The sequence below is a fragment of the Diospyros lotus genome, chromosome 7, assembly GCF_014633365.1.
Source record: "Diospyros lotus cultivar Yz01 chromosome 7, ASM1463336v1, whole genome shotgun sequence".
In the NCBI taxonomy this organism is placed as follows: Eukaryota; Viridiplantae; Streptophyta; class Magnoliopsida; order Ericales; family Ebenaceae; genus Diospyros; species Diospyros lotus.
In genome coordinates, this window is record NC_068344.1 from 17,543,936 (window position 1) to 17,564,135 (window position 20,200).

Genomic DNA, 20,200 nt, shown 5'->3' on the forward strand with positions numbered 1-20,200 from the left:
GCACTCTACTAAGTGCCATTTCACGCCTCATTTATCCTCGTATATGCTACAATCTCCATCTGGAACGTTTGAATATTCTAGGGGTAAAACCCAAGTTAGATGATGAATCATCTAAGTCAAGATACAAAAAACATATTTCGTGCATGAATGCAATGTCTTACTCATCGTAAGGGTCAACTGCACCCTTCATGCTACTCACCATTTTTGCGGCCACCTCTTTCGAAGCCGGAGTGTATGGGTGCACCCTTGGTAAAGCAGGGATGCCAGTTCATACTCCTTACAGCCACAATGCGGGTGATCAATGATATCAAAGTGTACATATGCATTTCATAGCATATCATATATGCAGTCTACGTGATGGATACATATTAGAGCATGTCAATATGATGAAAGCATTCCCGAGGATCGGGGTTTGAAACATAAATCACCTACAACCAACCATTTTTCCATAAAACTAAATCTAGTTGGGAAGTACCACTTACCTTTTCAAGCTTATCGGGCTACCTCAATATTCGCGCTTTGCCTTGAAATTCGTGCACCGCCTCGATTTACGTGCCAACTTCAAAATTTGCACAAGTCAGTTCAACTTAAACCTCAAAGCATCCTAATCACCATAATTATTTAAATAAGCATCCAAAACCTATTTTCCATAATTTCTTGCATTTTCTTTATTTTTTTCCCTATTTTTCCTCAATAAATCCAAACTAAATATTTCTAAAATATTTTCTCAAATATTTCACTACGAAAATTCATAAAATAATATTCTTGAATTTCTAAAATTTTCTAGAAAATTTTACTCACCTTAACTTAGCATCTCTAGCTTCCTCGGTATATTTGTCATATCCTCAAAACGCGTGCTCAAACCATTTTTTTTGCCAAAATATCTGAAAAATTACTAAATCCCCAAATCCTATTTTTCAGGATTTTTCTAGCATTTTTTTTCTCAATTTTTTCTTTCTTTTCTTTTTTCTTTTCTCTTTCTCCTATTCATCTTCTTCCTTCCTCTTTCCTCCTGCAACTCACGCATGCTTCTTCTTCTCTCTTTTTCTTTCTCTTTTTCTTTCTTTTTTTCTTCTTTTTCTTTTTCTTTTTTTTTTCTTCTTCTCCTTCCCTTTTTCCCCTGCTTCTTCTTGCACGACCTACGCGCATGGCTGCCATCGCCCAACTGCTACTCCGCTTGTCGTCGCTGCTACGAGCTCTGCTGCCACCGTCGACTGACACCGCTGGCCGCACCGTGCCGCCCCCAGCTGCTGCCCTTGTTGCTAGCTGCCACTGCGACCCCTCCCTTGCTCGCTGCCCATTTCCATGGCGGTCATGGCTACTGAAACAACAGCTTTACGGCTGCCATGGCCGTGCCTCCATTCCTCTCTCTCGATCTCACACTCTCGGCCTCTCTCTCGCTCTACTCTCTGATCTCTGTCTCGATCTCTTTGATCTCTGCTTCTCAATTAGCCACAACCCCTCTCAATTTATAGGCGCTGTTGCTTGCTCTCCACAGCTATGTATATATATATATATTAAGTATCACGCAATCCCTCAAATTCGGCTGCCATTTCCTCAAATCTTGTTGCCATATCCCTCCCTAAAATTATGCTGAAATCTCCTTCATTCTTGCGCAAATCTCGGTCATGAAATTTTGTAGAGGGTCTATCACTCAAACATTTGAATAATCTCACATGCAACAACATAAAGCTTTATGGAAGCTGCCACTCATGCACACACGCGCACGGATGCTCATATATATATATATATATTATACATGAATTAAATCAAAATCAACCTCACCTTACTTATCCCATACATGCTTGCGTGAAAATCACACTATTTAAGCCATGAAGCTTGTAGAGGAATGGGATGCAATTGGAGACTCATGGCTTCCCACGCGGCACACTGCTATGCCCAGACTTATATATATAACTATATATATATTGCACTATATTAATAAAGAAATTATACTTTTAAGCCTCACATTTCATCTTAAATTCATTAGAACAATTGCTTAATTGCAATTACATCCTCCAACACTGAATTAGATTATATTTCGATATTGAAAATCTAAAATTAATAATTCAAAGCTTAGTTTGAAAGGACGATTTTACCCCAGTGTCCTCACCGGGCCATCGATTCATCTCGAAACCACTGAAGGGTTGATTCTTACGTAAAATCGGAGCCCACCTAGGGTTCCGTTGATTTTTTGGGAGCCTCCTACAACGATTCAGTTTTGCAGCCTAAATGGCAGTTGCATTTTAGCTGTACCGAAAACTGTTCCAGATCCAATTTCTTTCGATATCATAAATTCTTTCTCGGAACACTCATTAAGACCATATAATTTTTCTTAGGCAATCTCACTCCGAGGCATTCCCTGCAGTCGATTCGGTACTTATAACTGCTATCAAACCAATTTTTTGGTATTCTAAACTTATCGAAATTACGTGGCAACCTTACGAAAATATGGGTTCTTACATTCTCCCCTCCTTATAAAAATTTCGTCCTCGAAATTTACCACATGTTCTAAATCTTAAAATTTCATCCTCGAAATTAGCATCCGACTAATCAAATATCTAGGGAAGAACATACCTCAATACCTTATTTCAAATAATCCTATTGTAACTCTTCACATATCCCAAGGAAAATTTATATTGACTATAATTCTCTCTTAACCACAAGATCTTTGTCATGTATATCCTCTTCAAAACTTGAAACTATCATTGCGCACCTCAAAATTAGAACTGTTGGCTGACTACACTCATCAATCCATATAGACAAATACACTTGTCACTCATTCACAGATGCCTTTCGAATTTCTCTTTCAAGACTCATAACCACATAACCCAGTCCTTGGGTTACGAGTCTCAACCTGAGCTCCCATCCAAATTGGTACACACATCATCGTAACGAGCCCGCGACTCTCATATCCACAGCATCAATTCTCAATTTGCTTTTACTAAATCATCCAATCTACATCCTTATACATATTACTTCTCTATTAGTGATTTCTCACGACATCATTTCTCTTGCTTTGATATTTTCCTAACCTTAGCACGCAAGTCTTTGATCTTGGTACATCTTGACTTCTCTCAAATGAATCCTCAAAGAAATATTCTTATGTCATCAACTATTTCATGAATCCTTTGATCCTAAAACATCACAATTATTCGTCATCATATATCCTCGAAACTAGCTACGCCTCACCTTAGTCATCACCAACTTAGTCATTGCTTAATCTTTACTTGTGCTAATCTATACGAGATTTTTGTTGTTTTCCCATTCTTGTAGGTATTCATCTCCCAATATAATCTCAAGTTTCTGCCAATTGATCACAATCATCTTCTAATCTTGTCATGTAACTATTTTCTCAAGAAATCTTTATTAATAGATTTTATCTGTTTCCAAAACTTCTTTCCGTAACTTACCCTTTAATATCGACCTGAAATCTAATGTTGTCTTCGAAGTCTAGTAATACTAATATCCTTGCATCGCTTACTCCTTTGTTACTTGGTCTCCAAACTAATACCCATTCATCCATAACTCCTCGCACTTTTCGAAGTGATCCTCAAATAACATTTTATATCATACGATTAATCATTTGATCCTTAAATTTGCTTGAATTAATCCTTGAGTAATAACGTTTCATGTCAACTAACTTTAATCATGCTCGATCCTTAAGGCACTATCTCATGCCAATTGACTATAATCATACTTTACCATGAAGAAATCATCCCATGAAGAAATCATCTAATTACTTTCCTCACATCTGACCATCAGTTCTTTTGACTTCCAGTCAATTTTAGTACAAGTTCATTTGCCAACTCGGAATCTCTAGACTTGTTCTTTGACTCTAATGTTTAATTGTCTTGACAATAGTGCTATCAACTTTATTCGTACTATTCTAGCCTCTTAGTCCACACAATCTATGACATCATTATCATCCAATCAAAATCTCGAGACCATTTACCCTTAAGCATCACAATGAAGAGCGTCACACATAACCTTAATATTACAAGGGTCTACTTTACTCCTCGATCGCGCATCAATCCTAGAAAATATCATAGTCTCTTGCAGCTGTTTTATAATTCATCAAGTTTGAGGTAAAGATATTAACTCTTAATTATCACCTTTTTCAAAGCCCGATAATTTCCGTCCTCAATCAAACCACTCATTGCTAAGCATCTAATAACCTCAATCTATTATTGGCAATTTCATCATTAAAAAAATAAATCCTATAAATCTTTCGAGAATATATCCTAGTATTTCTCAATTTTCTTACAGCTTTTCACTAATCGCAGGTGCCTGTACTGTACCTTAGCTGGCTCATAACTTACTGACATCACTCAACTATACATCTCCCAATTTGCCTACCAGGGCTACCTAGACTAACCATCTAGTCATACAAGTTCCATTCTCCAAAATCAAAAATCTCGAATTTCTAACCAATCTAGGTCTGTAGCTTTTCCTACTGTGACTCGTTATCCTGGCACATTTAACATCACTTGATTTTGTCAAAGATTCACACAATTTTCGAAACGTCAATCCATAGCTACACTACCAGCTAGAGCAAGCAGGTACTTACATCACTAATGGTACTCCAATCCTCGCTGGATTTTTTTTTTCCTGAAAACTCTAAAGTTTCATCACAAATCCTTAGATTCCCAATCAATTCTTTCAAGAAAATTCCTCAAGAATCTTAAACCAATTTATCTCCAAAAATCTCGAATCAGATCACGATATCTGGTTTCAATCATCTTCTATTTCCCTATAACTATTGCTCTCAATCCACCATTCATCATGGTGCTTCCGAGTTCTCCTCGTCGGGTTGACCACTGACAACTCTTCCTGATTCTGCAGGTCTATTTGGCATACTGAACCATAGTCACAACCTAGGTTTCTTATCATCCTTCCTTAGGGTCAATACGACCCCCAAGCAACTCTTGCCTTTTAGGTACCCGATCTCTTCCTCGAACTGAGATTGCCATCTCACAACTCATCGTCAAGGCCTTGAACTGGCCATGCTTTACTACCCGAAATCTCGTTTACCGAGAATCCACTAACTCTCGCATTTTGTTCTTCAAATCCAGTTAACACGACCATCTCATGATCTTATCGCCGTACTAGACACCGAGATATTCTATGCCTCGAGCCTCGCATTGTTTGTCGAACCGAGATGCAATTCTTTAAATAGGATATACAGTCCATATTCAATCCATCTCATTTTGGGTTGATTCCCTAGGCTTCCAGCCTCTTTCAACCAGCTAGGGCTACACCTTGCACCCTAGACCATTAGGACTTGGACCCCACACACTATTAGGGTTTCTTGTCCCATTTCTGCGAGTCGCATCGGTTGTACCACCGTCACCTCATCAATTGGTGTAACTCATATGCCATCATTTGGCCATCTTCGACCTCTTGCTTGACCCACTCTGTTGGATCCCTGATTTTTATTAAATGATCCTCGAAAATACTTATAATTTGATTCTAACTCTTTAACTAGGCTATATCACATCAGACTAATCATCCATGATTCGATTATCCTTGATAACCACAGTTATCCTATCTTTCATTGTAAGGATTTCAACTAATGACCTCAAATCAATAGTCTCTAAATTTCTCGGATCCATAATCATGGTTATTGATTAAACCTTATACCTGAATCATATCATCATATCCTAACTTCAATAGCTTAGATCATTTTGCTTGTACTAGTCCCTATCAGGCTTTTACTATTCATCGAGAATAGTAACCGTATACTGGAATAGTGTATGTTCGTGAATAGTATACCAAGTAAGTTCCTAGGAAAGAGAGGTGGGTCACAAATGAACACACTTAAATACCAAGTCTTTCCTTAGTTAGAACTTTCCTAGACATGCACTTCCACTACACAACACTTAAATCCAGTAACCTCTAAGCCTTTTACTAACAATTCCCAAATCTCCAAATAGAGATTTTATCTTACGAACTATTAATCTTTTTTCCCTAAGCCTCCACTTGGGGTTCCTACTAACTGGTTTTATCAATATCGGATCATCTTAAGTCTCCAAACAGTTATTTCCTAATTCTCCAAATAGGATTTAATTCTAATATCAACTATATCCGAGTCACTTAGGGCTTCCAATAAACTTAAGCTCTAATACCAACTGTAATGCCCCATTTTCTCGGGGGCGTTACAACTTGGGACAATTCTGGGACAATAATAACTTTTTTTCCTTTCAAACTAATCCTAAATCACATCATTCCTCGAATCCGTCCTAGAATTTTCATACATTAATCTCGAAAGACAATCATTATACACATCAAATACGGAAACAAGGATTGAACCTGATATCTTAGCATTGATCATAAATCAATTCTTACATCATCGTACCTCAACATAACTTAATACAAAGTATAAGTTCTCAACATTAACCCTAAATAGGATTATACATCACCATTCCTTAAAACGTTCAGATTTCAAAGTAGTATAACTTAAATACATGGGCTACATAACATACATCTCATTCCTCATGCACTCTGTTAAGTGCCATTTCATGCCTCATTTATCCTCGTATATGCTATAATCTCCATCTAGAACGTCTGAATATTCCAGGGGCAAATCCCAAGTTAGATGATGAATCATCTAAGTAAGAATACAGAAAACATATTTCGTGCATGAATGCAATGTCTTACTCATCGTAAGGGTCAACTGCACCCTTCATGCTACTCACCATTTTTGCGGCCACCTCTTTCGAAGCCGGAGTGTATGGGTGCACCCTTGGTAAAGCAACGGTGCCAGTTCGTATTCCTTACAGCCACAATGCGTATGATCAATGATATCGTGTACATATGCATTTCATAGCATATCATGTATGTAGTCTACGTGATGAATACATATTAGAATATGTCAATATGATGAAAGCATTCCCAAGAATCGAGGTTTGAAACAAAAATCACCTACAACCAACCATTTTTCCATAAAACTAAATCTAGTTGGGAAGTACCACTTACCTTTTCAAGCTTATCGGGCTACCTCAATATTCGCACTTTGTCTCGAAATTCGTGCATTACCTCGATTTGCGTGCCAAGCTCAAAATTTGCACAAGTCAATTCAACTTAAACCTCAAATCATCCTAATCACCATAATTATTTAAATAAGCATCCAAAACCTATTTTCCATAATTTCTTGCATTTTCTTTATTTTTCTCTCTATTTTTCCTATTTTTTCTCAATAAATTCAAACTAAATATTTTAAAATATTTCACTACGAAAATTCATAAAATAATATTCTTGAATTTCTGGAATTTTCTAGAAAATTTTACTCACTTTAACTTAGCATCTCTGGCTTCCTCGGTATGTGTGTTATATCCTTGAAACATGTGCTCGAACCATTTTTCTTGCCAAAATCTCTGAAAAATTACTAAATCCCCAAATCCTATTTTTCAGGATTTTTCTAGCATTTTTTTGTATTTTTTCCTCCATTTTTTTCTTTCTTTTCCTTTTTCTTTTTTTTTTTTTCTCTTTCTCCTATTCATCTTCTTCCTCCCTTCTTCCTCCTCCAACTCACATATGCTTCTTCTTTTCTCTTTTTCCTTTTTTTCTTCTTTTTCTTCTTCCTTTTTTTCTTCTTCTTCCCTTCTTCCCTTCCTTCTTCTTGCGCGACCTGCACGCATGGCTGCCATCGCCCAGGTGCTACTCCGCCTGTCATTCCTGCTACGATCTCCGCCGCCACCGTCGGCCGACACCGCGCCACCTCCAGTTGTTGCCCCTGTTGCTAGTTGCCACCGCGACCCCTCCCTTGCTCGCTGCCCATTTCCATGGCGGCCATGGCTGCTGAAATAGCAGCTTTGCGGCTGCCATGGCTGCGCCTCCATTCCTCTCTCTCGATCTCGCACTCTCAGCCTCTCTCTCTCTCTCTCTCTTTCTCTCTACTCTCTGATCTCTGTCTCGATCTCTTGGATCGCTACTTCTCAATCAGCCACAACTGCTCTCAATTTATAGGCGCCGCTGCTTGCTCTCCATGACTCTTTATATATATATATATATTACGCATCACACAATCATGCAATCCCTCAAATCCGACTGCCATTTCCTGAAATCTTGCTGCCATATCCCTCCCTAAAATTCTGTTGAAATCTCCTTCATTCTTGCGCAAATCTCGGCTATGAAATTTTGCAGAGGGTCTGTAACACCCCGCCAATCCCAGGATCGATTTTAACGTGTTGGTTAAAAAAAAATTAAAAGTTGAGAGGCGTTAATTTAACTCGTTAACGTTTATCCCATTTCCTTATGGTATTTAAATATCTTTAAACTTCAAGTGAAAGAAGCGTGTTTATTTATTAGGTGGTTGACTTGTAAGTGTCCCACGTATAACATAATGAACTACCAAAATTAAGGACAAAATGGTAGTTAATACAAATGGTCATGTGAACGTTGCATCTAGATTTTTCCTCTTTACAGGCAAGCCAATTAAACTTGGAATTCAGTATTGCTTTTCTTTGGAATTTAAATATGAACATAGATATACCATAAGATTGGCTTAAAATCTTACCATGCTTCAAATACTTAGCATCACCATATAAATAGTTGATTTCTCAAGATATCTGAATGGAAATTGGTAATAGATTAATGATCATTTTGTAGATTGATTACAACAACTTGATTTATTGGAATGTAAACAGGATGAAGTAAATATTAGGTAGTCGTTTCCTCTTTGCCTTTGCTAGCTCCCGAGTACCTGAAACACTTATTGTACCTGGAATGTTGAATGTTCCAGGGGCATCAACCCAAGTTAGATAGCAATATCTAAGTGGATAACTCAGTATTGGAAAGTGCGTGCAAATACATTATGCAGTATGTCGTGCAGTACGATGGTAGTGACGTCAGGGCGTTGCAATCACCCCCGCTGGCCATCATGGAATCATAAAATCATAGCCATTCCCTGACTTGGGATGGTGTGGTCTTAGACCACGTACATGATGCAACCATTTCAATGCCACTAGCCATAAATGTAGTGATGCATGTCCATGTGTATAAAAATATGAACCAATGGTATTAAATGATATGCAAACCACTAAAATGAAAGTACAACATGTAAGAGATGTAAGAGTTCAAAGATGAGGAGTCACCCACCAAGTTTACCTGACCCAATACTGTTTACGAGGGTCGGTTAGGCTGTTTTGCATAAAACGTAAGATTTCATAAAATTAAAGTTAAATATTTTTATATAGGATTGTAGGGAATAAAAAGAGGAATAAGTGGTAAAAATTTCAGGTCAAGAGAGGCCCTCACGCCCCCTCAAGCTCTCCTAGAAGGAGTCCCATGCACCCCCACTCTCGGCTAGCAGTGGCGTATGTGTTACACGCGTCGTGCCTTCTCCGGCGATGGTTGTGCAACAACTTGGTTTAATTGACTTTTCTCCTTCGTTTTAACTCCAATTCGGCCTCCGTTTTTTCCTACACCTCCCTCTTTCTTCCTTCTACAAGATTATCAAATTAAATGAAACTTACCTCGCAGTTTTTCGACAATTCGGGCTTAGATTCCGACGATGCGCAGATTTCGGGTTCAGGCTCGTAACTTCTTCGTTTCTTCACCAATCTACCTTGTTCTTTTTGCAGAATTTCTCCCTATCTCTCAAGAACAGATTCACCTCTCTTAGCTTTCCCTTATAGACTTCTCAAACCCTCAAAAATTAGACCTGAACTCACCCAAAAGCCTTAACCAAAGGCTTAATTTATAAAAGCCTCCAACCAATCAAATTTCAACAACTTAGGGGACACTTGTCCATTCCTTATTGGCCAATTGCTGATATTTTGATAATTTCATGATTTCTCATGATTGCTTAGCTTTGGTTTTTATCGTTTTGGCCCACAGTTTCCATAAATTGCACTTTTACCCCTCATAACTTTTGGAAATCTCATTTTAGCCCTCAAAATGCTATTCTTCTCTTTCTATGGATTCTAACAATCGTCCTTATACTTTTAGGTACCATTCTTGACTCCAAAATGGCCTTCAATTATTTTTGAGAAATTACGCTTTTGCCTGAAATCTACCTGTTTTTTCTTGAATCCTAAATCCATCATATTCTTCTTTAAAAGACATCACTCTTGTAAAAATCCTGGGTGTTACATTCAATCCCCCCAAAAACAAAATTTTGTCCCCGAAATTTCTTATGGCCTTAAAGAACATACTTTATTTTCTTTTTCCATGTAGCTTGTCGGACCCTTTCCAAACAAAGAAAGCGAATCATTAAGTCAACGACGTAAATAGACGTTCCTTTATAAGTCACATCCACTGCCAGTAGGCTAAAAGCCTCTACCAGTCCCCCACCCCCGGTCATCAAAATTAGGCTAGTACGTCAGCCACCATGCTTACTTTCCCGGTGTGGTACTGGATCGTACAGGTGTAATCCCTCAAAGCTCAATCCACTATTGCTGCCCTACATTCACATCTCCCTAAGGAACCAGGTACCTTAAGCTCCCATGATCTGTCCAAACCTCAATTTTCCTCCATATGAGTGGTATTGCCCCAGATTCGGCGACCACATTTGTTGTCAACTCAAGGCCACAAGCAATAAATATGGCTCACAAATTTTCATTCACAAAAGCCATACGTTTTATGAGGACACATTCCTAGCACTTGCCTTCCAAAATTATTTTAAACTTGTATACTCCTGCACAATACCAAAGATGTGATTATTTTGAAGCATAGTCGACAGAATGATCCTGATAGTCGACTATTCTATAGAAAATCTTGAATTTTCAATACATCCTTATTCGATTCTTTAAAAACTCATTTTGATTATCTTGAAAGCAAGTTGAGATTATCAAAAGTATATTTTGAAACAAATCACTCTCAACAAGCAAGTTTTTCAAATCACTCTCAACCATACTCAATATTTCTTCTATAAGTTTTCATATCTTGCTTCAAAGCTTATATACTAAAAATTCATTTTCTCATTCATATAATCCACATAGTAGAAATTGATTTTCATATAGTCATTTATCAAAAACCATTCATATAGACATTTATCAAAACCATTTCATTTCCAAGAGATATTAGATATCAAAATACCTAGAGATAGTTTTCTAAAATGAACACACTTTCAAAAACATGTTCTAGTTGGTCTTTTGCCTTAGAATTGTTTTGACCAACGATTTCAAGGAGATTCTTTTAAGACTAAAAACTTGACTTTGCAAATCTCTAACTAAAATAGAAAATCATAAATCTTTTTGGTTTTCATTTTAACAATGCACTTGAAATTGATTTTGTTGAAAACCACCACCTTGATTCATGACTTAGGGATTTAATAATATATGTTTTTCATCATCAAAACTAAGCACAAGGGTAGAACATCAAATACTAGAACCTCCAACTTATCCCAAAAGTTGATGCCCATATATCTAACCCTCGACTACTACTACTCATCATTATACCCATATTTGAAATGCCTTTAACATTGTTATGGTATCGAGTTCTATTATTCGATATACGAATATAATTTCGAGGTAAGGGTATGGATTCCCATAATTATTGAATCATTTCCCGGATCAAGGTTAGAGCTCGTTATCATTTCTCTTATTGATCACTTCCAAGTATTTTGGTATTATTGGAGATTGAATCGAAATGGATTGACTAGCCACTCATGTCGTTTAACTCTTTTCGAAGGTTATGCTTACCTTGCCTTGTTCTATTAAATTTGGCTTTACTAGAAAATCTTTTAAAATCCCGTCGTTCAAGGTTTTCCAATATCTTATTTCCTAAATTTCCTTGACTGTCTCCCAACATAACAATACTTAAGGAAATTATCCGTGTTAGCATAGGCTTGCTATTCCTATAGTGTCCGTAAGTCGATCCTCAAACTTTGCTCATTCTCCTTACTAACTTAGTAAATTAACCACAAATTAACTCAAGTATAATTTGAACACCTATTCATCCAACTTATGCAAGCTACAGGTGTGTTAGTATCACTAGATATCACCATAATAGAATCTAAAAGCAATCCTACTACCATGTCTTTCTTTAACCCTCAATTGGTAGTTTGAATCCCTAAATCACAAATCCTCAATGTATCATTTCCACAATTAAAGTTACATTTAGCCTATGCTAGCTAACCCTTGACTTATGGATCATCATTAACAAATCCTCATAATCCCTCAAATCTTCTGAATATCTATAGTCCCTAAATATAGTAAGTTACCTCGATTCCTATGGTTCCACAAAACCATCCCAAATGGAATGACATATATCTTCATAGACTCAATACTACACATAATCAATCGCCTTAACTATCTAATCCACTATCGATCATTTCACCTTCTGTCTTATCATTACTTTCAGTATGACTCATTAGCTCTAAGAAATTATCTTACCAAATTGCTAGGATATTTTCCTCAAACCACCAAATCTGAAAAATACATAATTGCATAAATTTACTAATCATCCTTTGTTCATCTCGTTTCGATGGATTTTTCCTCCTTTGAGGGCAGTCCCTAAAGAGATGGCCAATCTGCCGACAACTGAAACACACGAGCCCATATGGACAATCTCGAGAAAAATGACTCTTTCCCCCACAAGTACAACATTCTTGGTTTTTCTTTTCATAAGATTTCCCAATATAGGACTTCTGACACTTAAGATAATTACATTTTCGCTTGAAATTTTGTCCTTGTATTCCCAAATCGTATCCTTGGTTTCTTTCATTTGGATGACCAACTTTCCTTTTCCACGAGTAGTGCTTGGCGAGATGACTAGTTTGCCGACAGCCAAAGCACACATATCCGTTTGGGCAATTTCGAGCTTTGTGATCGCTTTCTCCACAAGTGTAGCAACACTTCCAAAAATGAAACTTTCGACACCTAAGGTAGCGACCCTGTAGCTTGAAACTTTTCCCTCTAACTTCCAAGCTTTGTTCTTTTTCGGACCTTTGAGATCGTCAAGTATCTTCCATCTGAAACAATCATATTCAAAATTATAAGGTAAATATTCGACTATAAATTAATCATGAAATTTCATAACCTTGTTTATGGCAACCTTTCAAATTCTACCATTTCCTAGGGAGCAACCAAATAGTCTCTCAAGCACTTACCATTTAAAATCCATTGAATAACTATAAAACGAAGTAGTTTCCTAACCTTATGGGTACTCTTTCACCATAATTGGACTCTTTCCTAGAATCCTTTTAGGATACCAAGACCCCTTGAATTTTCTACAACATCATTGTTAGTACCATATCCAAAAATACCTCAATTGAATTCTAAAAACTCACATGAAATATTTTTTCAAAAGTCCGGTGAATCCTAAAATCTTAGCTAGGGGTTTAACTCTCTCAAATGATCAAATACTTACTTACTGGTATCAATTCCTACTCCGTAACCCTTATGCCTTTTCCACGATTATCATCCTGAACTCTTGAGATCCCAAGTTTACCAAACTCATGTAAAATAGTTATTAGTGCAAGATTCAATAGCCTATTTCTTCAAAAATCCATTTAGTCTCCTGAATCCTCAAATCCATCAAATTTTCTACAACAGTTGTTAATAAGGAATTCTAAATCATATAGTAAGTCCTTCAATACTTTAAGGGGGTTTCAGTCTCACTTGATGTTTAAGGTACTTACTTGAGTCAATTCTTGCTTAACTTACCCACCAAATTCCACAGAAAACTTCCGTGACCTCCAAATTGCTATATATATCTCATCCTGCCATCATAAACTCAAAAGTTAGTACTATCAAGTATAAGCATCATAAATACCTTATGCCATCACTGGATGGCTTGTTTTGTCACTATGTAATTCTAACGTTACTTTCTTACTTACATGTGTTCAAGTCTCCAAATTTCTTCTTACTTACACCCAATTCTATCATTTTAGCATCCTCTAAGTGATTGTTGTCTAGAATCCTCGAGACTTCAGATTCATCAAACCCGCTAAATAGTCTTCCAAACATTTGTCTTCTAAAGCTCTTTAAACTTCAAATCCTCTACCTTTTTACAAAATAGTTGTCAGTACGAGATGTTAATAAATCCAACTAATCCTTTAATACTTTGACCTTACCAAAAGAGAATTTCTAGCAACCCATATATATAGAGATGTTTCCTTGAAAGAAATCCTTTAGGACAGTTAAATAGCATAAAAAAGATTAGTCTTTCAACACTTATCATCTGAGATCCTCAAAAATCAATATCTGTAAGACAAAGTAACTTCCCCATGAGTATTGCCTAATATTCCTTGAAGCTCCAAACTTATTGAGTCCCTATGAAACACCATAAGATTCAAATGAGTTACATCCAGTATAAGAAACTTTCAAGATCTCAAGCAATCGTTTACATGGTAAGATGTCCCCGAGAATCTAGTAAGTCATTTAAGATCATAGCTAGGGGGTCAATTTCTCCAAGCAATTGAAATACTTTCCTGTATTAGATCTTATTTTACTTACTCTTCCAGCCTGCTAACACTTATTTATTATTTCCTACAATTGCCACATATCACTACTTATCTCCATAAGTGTACATGTATATAGGCTTCTCACTTTACCACAAAAATATTAGAATGACATCTCATGCACTTATTATTAGAAATTCTCGAGATTCTAAATTCCTCGAATACTTGTAGGGCATTGATTAATTCTTATTGGACCACAAATCGAACTATCTTCAAAATCCAGGTTTCTAAGTTATCTCCCAATTCCTCGAATCGTTTAGTTTCCGCAACATAACTATTAAGAGATTCCAACAATCCTTATATAAAAAATCCCCAAAGATCTTAGTGGGTTACCCAAATTTTTGGCTAGGTCCGACATACAGAAATACTTACTTGTGTCCACTATCATCCTACCTACTCATCAGGTTCTGTTGGCAGTCGCCTATGTCTCCAAAATGGTCGTGTATCCTATCCTGTCATCAAAACCCCAAAGATTAGTATCACCAAATTGACATTACCTTCTACGATCCCCAAAAATAATCATACAATTCTTCTTGTCATCAAGATACTTTAAAGGTTAGTAATATCAGCTAGGTGTCATAACCACCACATACCACCATTTTTTCTCTACTAGTACATATACATCTTACTACCTTGTTACCATCTCACATATTTGTACATGTGTGTACCCCTTGAAAATTAAAATCATTCTCCTAGGTTTTGGATCCTGGCGGGGGTATCGGGGTTTATTCTTCATGTCCTTTTTCTGGTGTTACCCCTCCTGGGAATAGGTCTGTTGTGCCCATAAATCCTTCAATTTCACGTAGGTGAGTGGTAAAAGTCATGAGGTCATCATAAGGTCTTTGAATGTGCAGCTCATCCCCAACTCCTTGCAATTCTTCTATTAACAAGGAAATCAAATAAGCTATTTGTAAATCCACTATGCGAGGAACTGTGACATTGGGTGGAAGTGTGTGCAGAACAGGGGTGACCAAGTCCAAAAATTCTCCTATTGTATCTCCTGGGCGCATGCAGCGTTTGTCCTAGACATATACTCCACCATCTCATGATGGCTTGCCGGTTCTGGATCTCTATCCCAATCGGATTCCTTCCTTCCATCAAATGTCCTTAAAGTTAGTTATCACATCAAAAATCCCTAACCTGTTCTGTCATCAAGGAGTCCAAAATTTAGTAATATATGTAAAGATCATTATCTACGCATATAGTCACCTTGACCTACTACTCCATTTATATAGACTATTTAATACACATGTGTTCATGCATAGAATCCTTATATTTATATCCTTGAGATAAGTTCCTTAAACTCCAAATAGGACTCATCCTCCAATCGCTTCTATGATCCTTGAGACTTCAAATCCACCACAAGCCTACAAAACATTTGCTACTAAGAGTTCCATAACTTCAAAGGTTTGTAATGGAATAGATAAACAAGAATTTTCCTTAGTCTTTATAGTCTCTGTTGGTTCCACAAGTTGAATCGACTTTACCAGAACCAATTTATTTGAAAGCCACAAGATCCAAGTACCTGCGAGCATCTTAGAATATCCTCAAAATTAGTCAGTCCAAACTCAAATCAAAGCCACTACATATCCAAAATATCCTCAAGGTTAGTAAACTTAACCAAATCAAAACTTAAATCATAAAACCTTGCTCTAATACCACCTGTAACGCCTCGCCAATCCCAGGATCGATTTTAACCCGTTGGTTAAAAAAAATTAAAAGTTGAGAGGCGTTAATTTAACTCGTTAACGTTTATCCCATTTCCTTATGGTGTTTAAATATCTTTAAACTTCAAGTGAAAGAAGCGTGTTTATTTATTAGGTGGTTGACTTGTAAGTGTCCCACGTATAACATAATGAACTACCAAAATTAAGGACAAAATGGTAGTTAATACAAATGGTCATGTGAAACATTGCATCTAGATTTTTCCTCTTTACAGGCAAGCCAATTAAACTTGGAATTCAGTATTGCTTTTCTTTGGAATTTAAATATGAACATAGATATATTATAAGATTGGCTTAAAATCTTACCATGCTTCAAATACTTAGCATCACCATATAAATAGTTGATTTCTCAAGATATCTGAATGGAAATTGGTAATAGATTAATGATCATTTTGTAACTTGATTACAACAACTTGATTTATTGGAATGTAAACAGGATGAAGTAAATATTAGGTAGTCGTTTCCTCTTTGCCTTTGCTTGCTCCTGAGTACCTGAAACACTTATTGTACCTAGAACGTTGAATGTTCCAAGGGCATCAACCCAAGTTAGATAGCAATATCTAACTGGATAACTCAGTATTGGAAAGTGCGTGCAAATACATTATGCAGTATGTCGTGCAGTACGATGGTAGTGATGCCAGGGCGTTGCAATCACCCCCACTGGCCATCATGCAATCATAAAATCATAGCCATTCCCTGACTTGGGATGGTGTGGTCCTAGACCACGTACATATGCAACCATTTCAATGCCACTAGCCATGAATGTAGTGATGCATGTCCATGTGCATAAAAATGCGAACCAATGGTATTAAATGATATGCAAACCACTCAAATGAAAGTACAACAAGTAAGAGATGTAGGAGTTCAAAGATGAGGAGTCCAAAGATGAGGAGTCACCCACCAAGTTTACTTGACCCGGTACTGTTTACGAGCATCGGTTAGGCTGTTCTGCATAAAACGTAAGATTTCATAAAACTAAAGTTAAATATTTTTATATAGGATTGTAGGGAATAAAAAGAGGAATAAGTGGTAAAAATTTCAGGTCAAAAGGGGCCCTCACGCACTCTCAAAGCCCCTAGAAGGAGTCCCACGCGCCCCTACTCTCAGCTAGCAGCGGCGCATGTGTTACACGCGCCGTGCCTTCTCCGGCGATGGTTGCGCAGCAACTTGGTTTAATTGACTTTTCTCCTTTGTTTTAACTCCGATTTGACCTCCGTTTTTTCCTACACCTCCCTCTTTCTTCCCTATACAAGATTATCAAATTAAATGAAACTTACCTAGTAAGTTTTCTGGAAATTCGGGCCCAGATTCCAGCGATGCGCAGATTTCAGGTTCAGGCTCGTAACTTCTTCGTTTCTTCACCAATCTACCTCATTCTTTTTGCAGAATTTCTCCCTATCTCTCAAGAATAGATTCACCTCTCTTAGCTCTCCCTTAGAGACTTCTCAAACCCTAAAAAATTAGACCCGAACTCACCCAAAAGCCTTAACCAAAGGCTTAATTTATAAAAGCCTCCAACCAATCAAATTTCAACAACTTAGGGGACACTTGGCCATTCCTTATTGGCCAAATGCTGATATTTTGATAATTTCATGATTTCTCATGATTGCTTAGCTTTGGTTTTTATCGTTTTGGCCCACAGTTTCCATAAATTGCACTTTTACCCCTCATAACTTTTGGAAATCTCATTTTAGCCCTCAAAATGCTATTCTTCTCTTTCTATGGATTCTAACAATCCTCCTTATACTTTTAGGTACCATTCTTGACTCCAAAATGGCCTTCAATTATTTTTGAGAAATTATGCTTTTGCCCGAAATCTCCAAAACATATCATATTTTGCCCGAAATCTACCTGTTTCTTCTTGAATCCTAAATCCATCGTATTCTTCTTTAAAAGACATCACTCTTGTAAAAATCCTGGGTGTTACAGGGTCCATCACTCAAACATTTGAATAATCCCACCTGCAGCAACATAAAACTTTATGGAAGTTGCCACTCACGCACACACGTGCACAGATGCTCATATATATATATATATATATTATACATCACTTAAATCAAAATCAACCTCACCTTACTTTTCCCATACATGCTTGCGTGAAAATCACACCATTTAATCCATGAAGCTTGTAGAGGAATGGGATGCAATTGGAGACTCTGGCTTCCCACGCGGCACACTGCTACGCCCAGACTTATATATAACTATAGATATATATATATGTTGTACTATATTAATAAAGAAATTATACTTTTAAGCCTTACATTTCATCTTAAATTCATTAGAACAATTGCTTAATTGCAATTACATCCTCCAACACTGAATTAGATTGTATTCCGATACTGAAAATCTAAAATTAATAATTTAAAGCTTAGTTAGAAAGGACGATTTTACGCCAGTGTCCTCACTGGGCCATCGATTCATCTCGAAACTACTGAAGAGTTGATCCTTATGTAAAACCAGAGCCCCATAGGGTTCCGTTGATTTTTCGGGAACCTCCTACAACGATTCGGTTTTGCAGCCTAAATGGTATCTACATTTTAGCTGCACCGAAAACTATTCCTGATCCGATTTTTCTTTCGATATCATAAATCATTTCTCGGAACACTCATCAAGACCATATAATTTTTCTTAGACAATTTCACTCCGAGGCATTCTCTGCAGCCGATTCAATACTTATAACTGTTATCAAACCAATTTTTCGGTATTCTAAACTTATCAAAATTACGTGATAACATTACGAAAATATGGGTTCTTACAATGGTTGCCATTGTCGCTACTCTATCTTTCTCTCTCAAAGTTATTCTAACCAAGTCGTGGGTTCTCCATTCTTTTTATTACAAAGGGCTATTTCTTTTCATCACCCTTTTTTATTTAATTTGTCCATAAAAGTGAAACCGACTTTTAATAAATCTATCAAACCCTCAAGTTTTTTAAACTTTTTTTTCTCAAGCCCCACTCCATATACTTTAGTCTCAGGTCATTAATCCTAACCTTGATATTCATTCCTAGGGGTGAACCAAGTTCTCTTAAGAAATTAATAATCGTTTCGATTAATAACCATCCATGTTCTTTGGTCACATCTCACTAACCCACTAGGACCTTTATTTTGATCTCAACCACCCCTAGGTTGTCTTTTACTCAAAGTTTGACCTCCTTTGAGGCTTAGTTGATATTCTTGAAGACTTTCCCAAAAATCCAATTCTCACAACTAATACTATGGATTATCAAGCACTATCCTCGATTCAAGTGTCTAAATCACCATTAGACCCATCTTAGTTCATACTTTAACATCTTTACTTTTGTTATGCATATCCAATCCCTAGAGTACTCCTTACAAGCGATTGGACATTCCTTAGTTCATCGACCACTAATTTGTCCCAAACTATACCCTTGAGACCCAACCAGAGTCTCGCTTAATCTAGATTATCTTAGTCTTATCTTAAAGATGTGGAACTCACTCTCTTTCTATGCTTCTCCGAGATATAAACTCAAGTACGAAGTGTGACAAATAAAGCAATGCTTCGTTAACATATATTATTTGTTTTTATTCTTGTAATTATTGATATGTAGATGTGTGAAATTGTATCTTGGATTTTACCCTGTGTATAAGGGATTGCATAGATTGGAAGTTAAGGACTTATTAAGAGGCTTTTTAATTAGCACATATTAAAGTCTCGGAGAGGTTGACTAACATTCACTGAAGCTAGTGGATTGCAAGGTTCTATAACATTTGCAAGCTATTGGGAGAAAGATTTTAAGACCATGCTACTTGTACATCAATGACTACACCTTAAGCTACAAACACAAGTGCAAATGATTAAAATTCCTTTTGTGCCTCACCGCCTCATCTCACTGCCTTGTGCTACCTCATCTCACTGTCTTGTGCTACTTCACTGCTTTGGGTGAGGGATATTTTTATCATTTTAACTATATTGTGTAGTTCAAGAAGTACAAATAGTATTTTTCAAGATTTTATAACATTAGCAAATTATAGGAGTTGTAAGGTTTTTTAGCACTTAGCAAGCTAGAGAGATTGATTCCATAGTGAAACTTTCAAATTACAATTTGA

The 20,200-nt window shown here is 36.8% G+C and overlaps 1 protein-coding gene across 1 annotated transcript in view; it reads left to right on the top strand.

Annotated features, from left to right (window-relative positions):
• The window catches only part of LOC127806421 (ferredoxin, root R-B2-like), a 52,968-nt gene that overhangs the window by 28,531 nt on the left and 4,237 nt on the right, over positions 1-20,200 (top strand). The gene's annotated exons all lie outside the window — the stretch shown is intronic.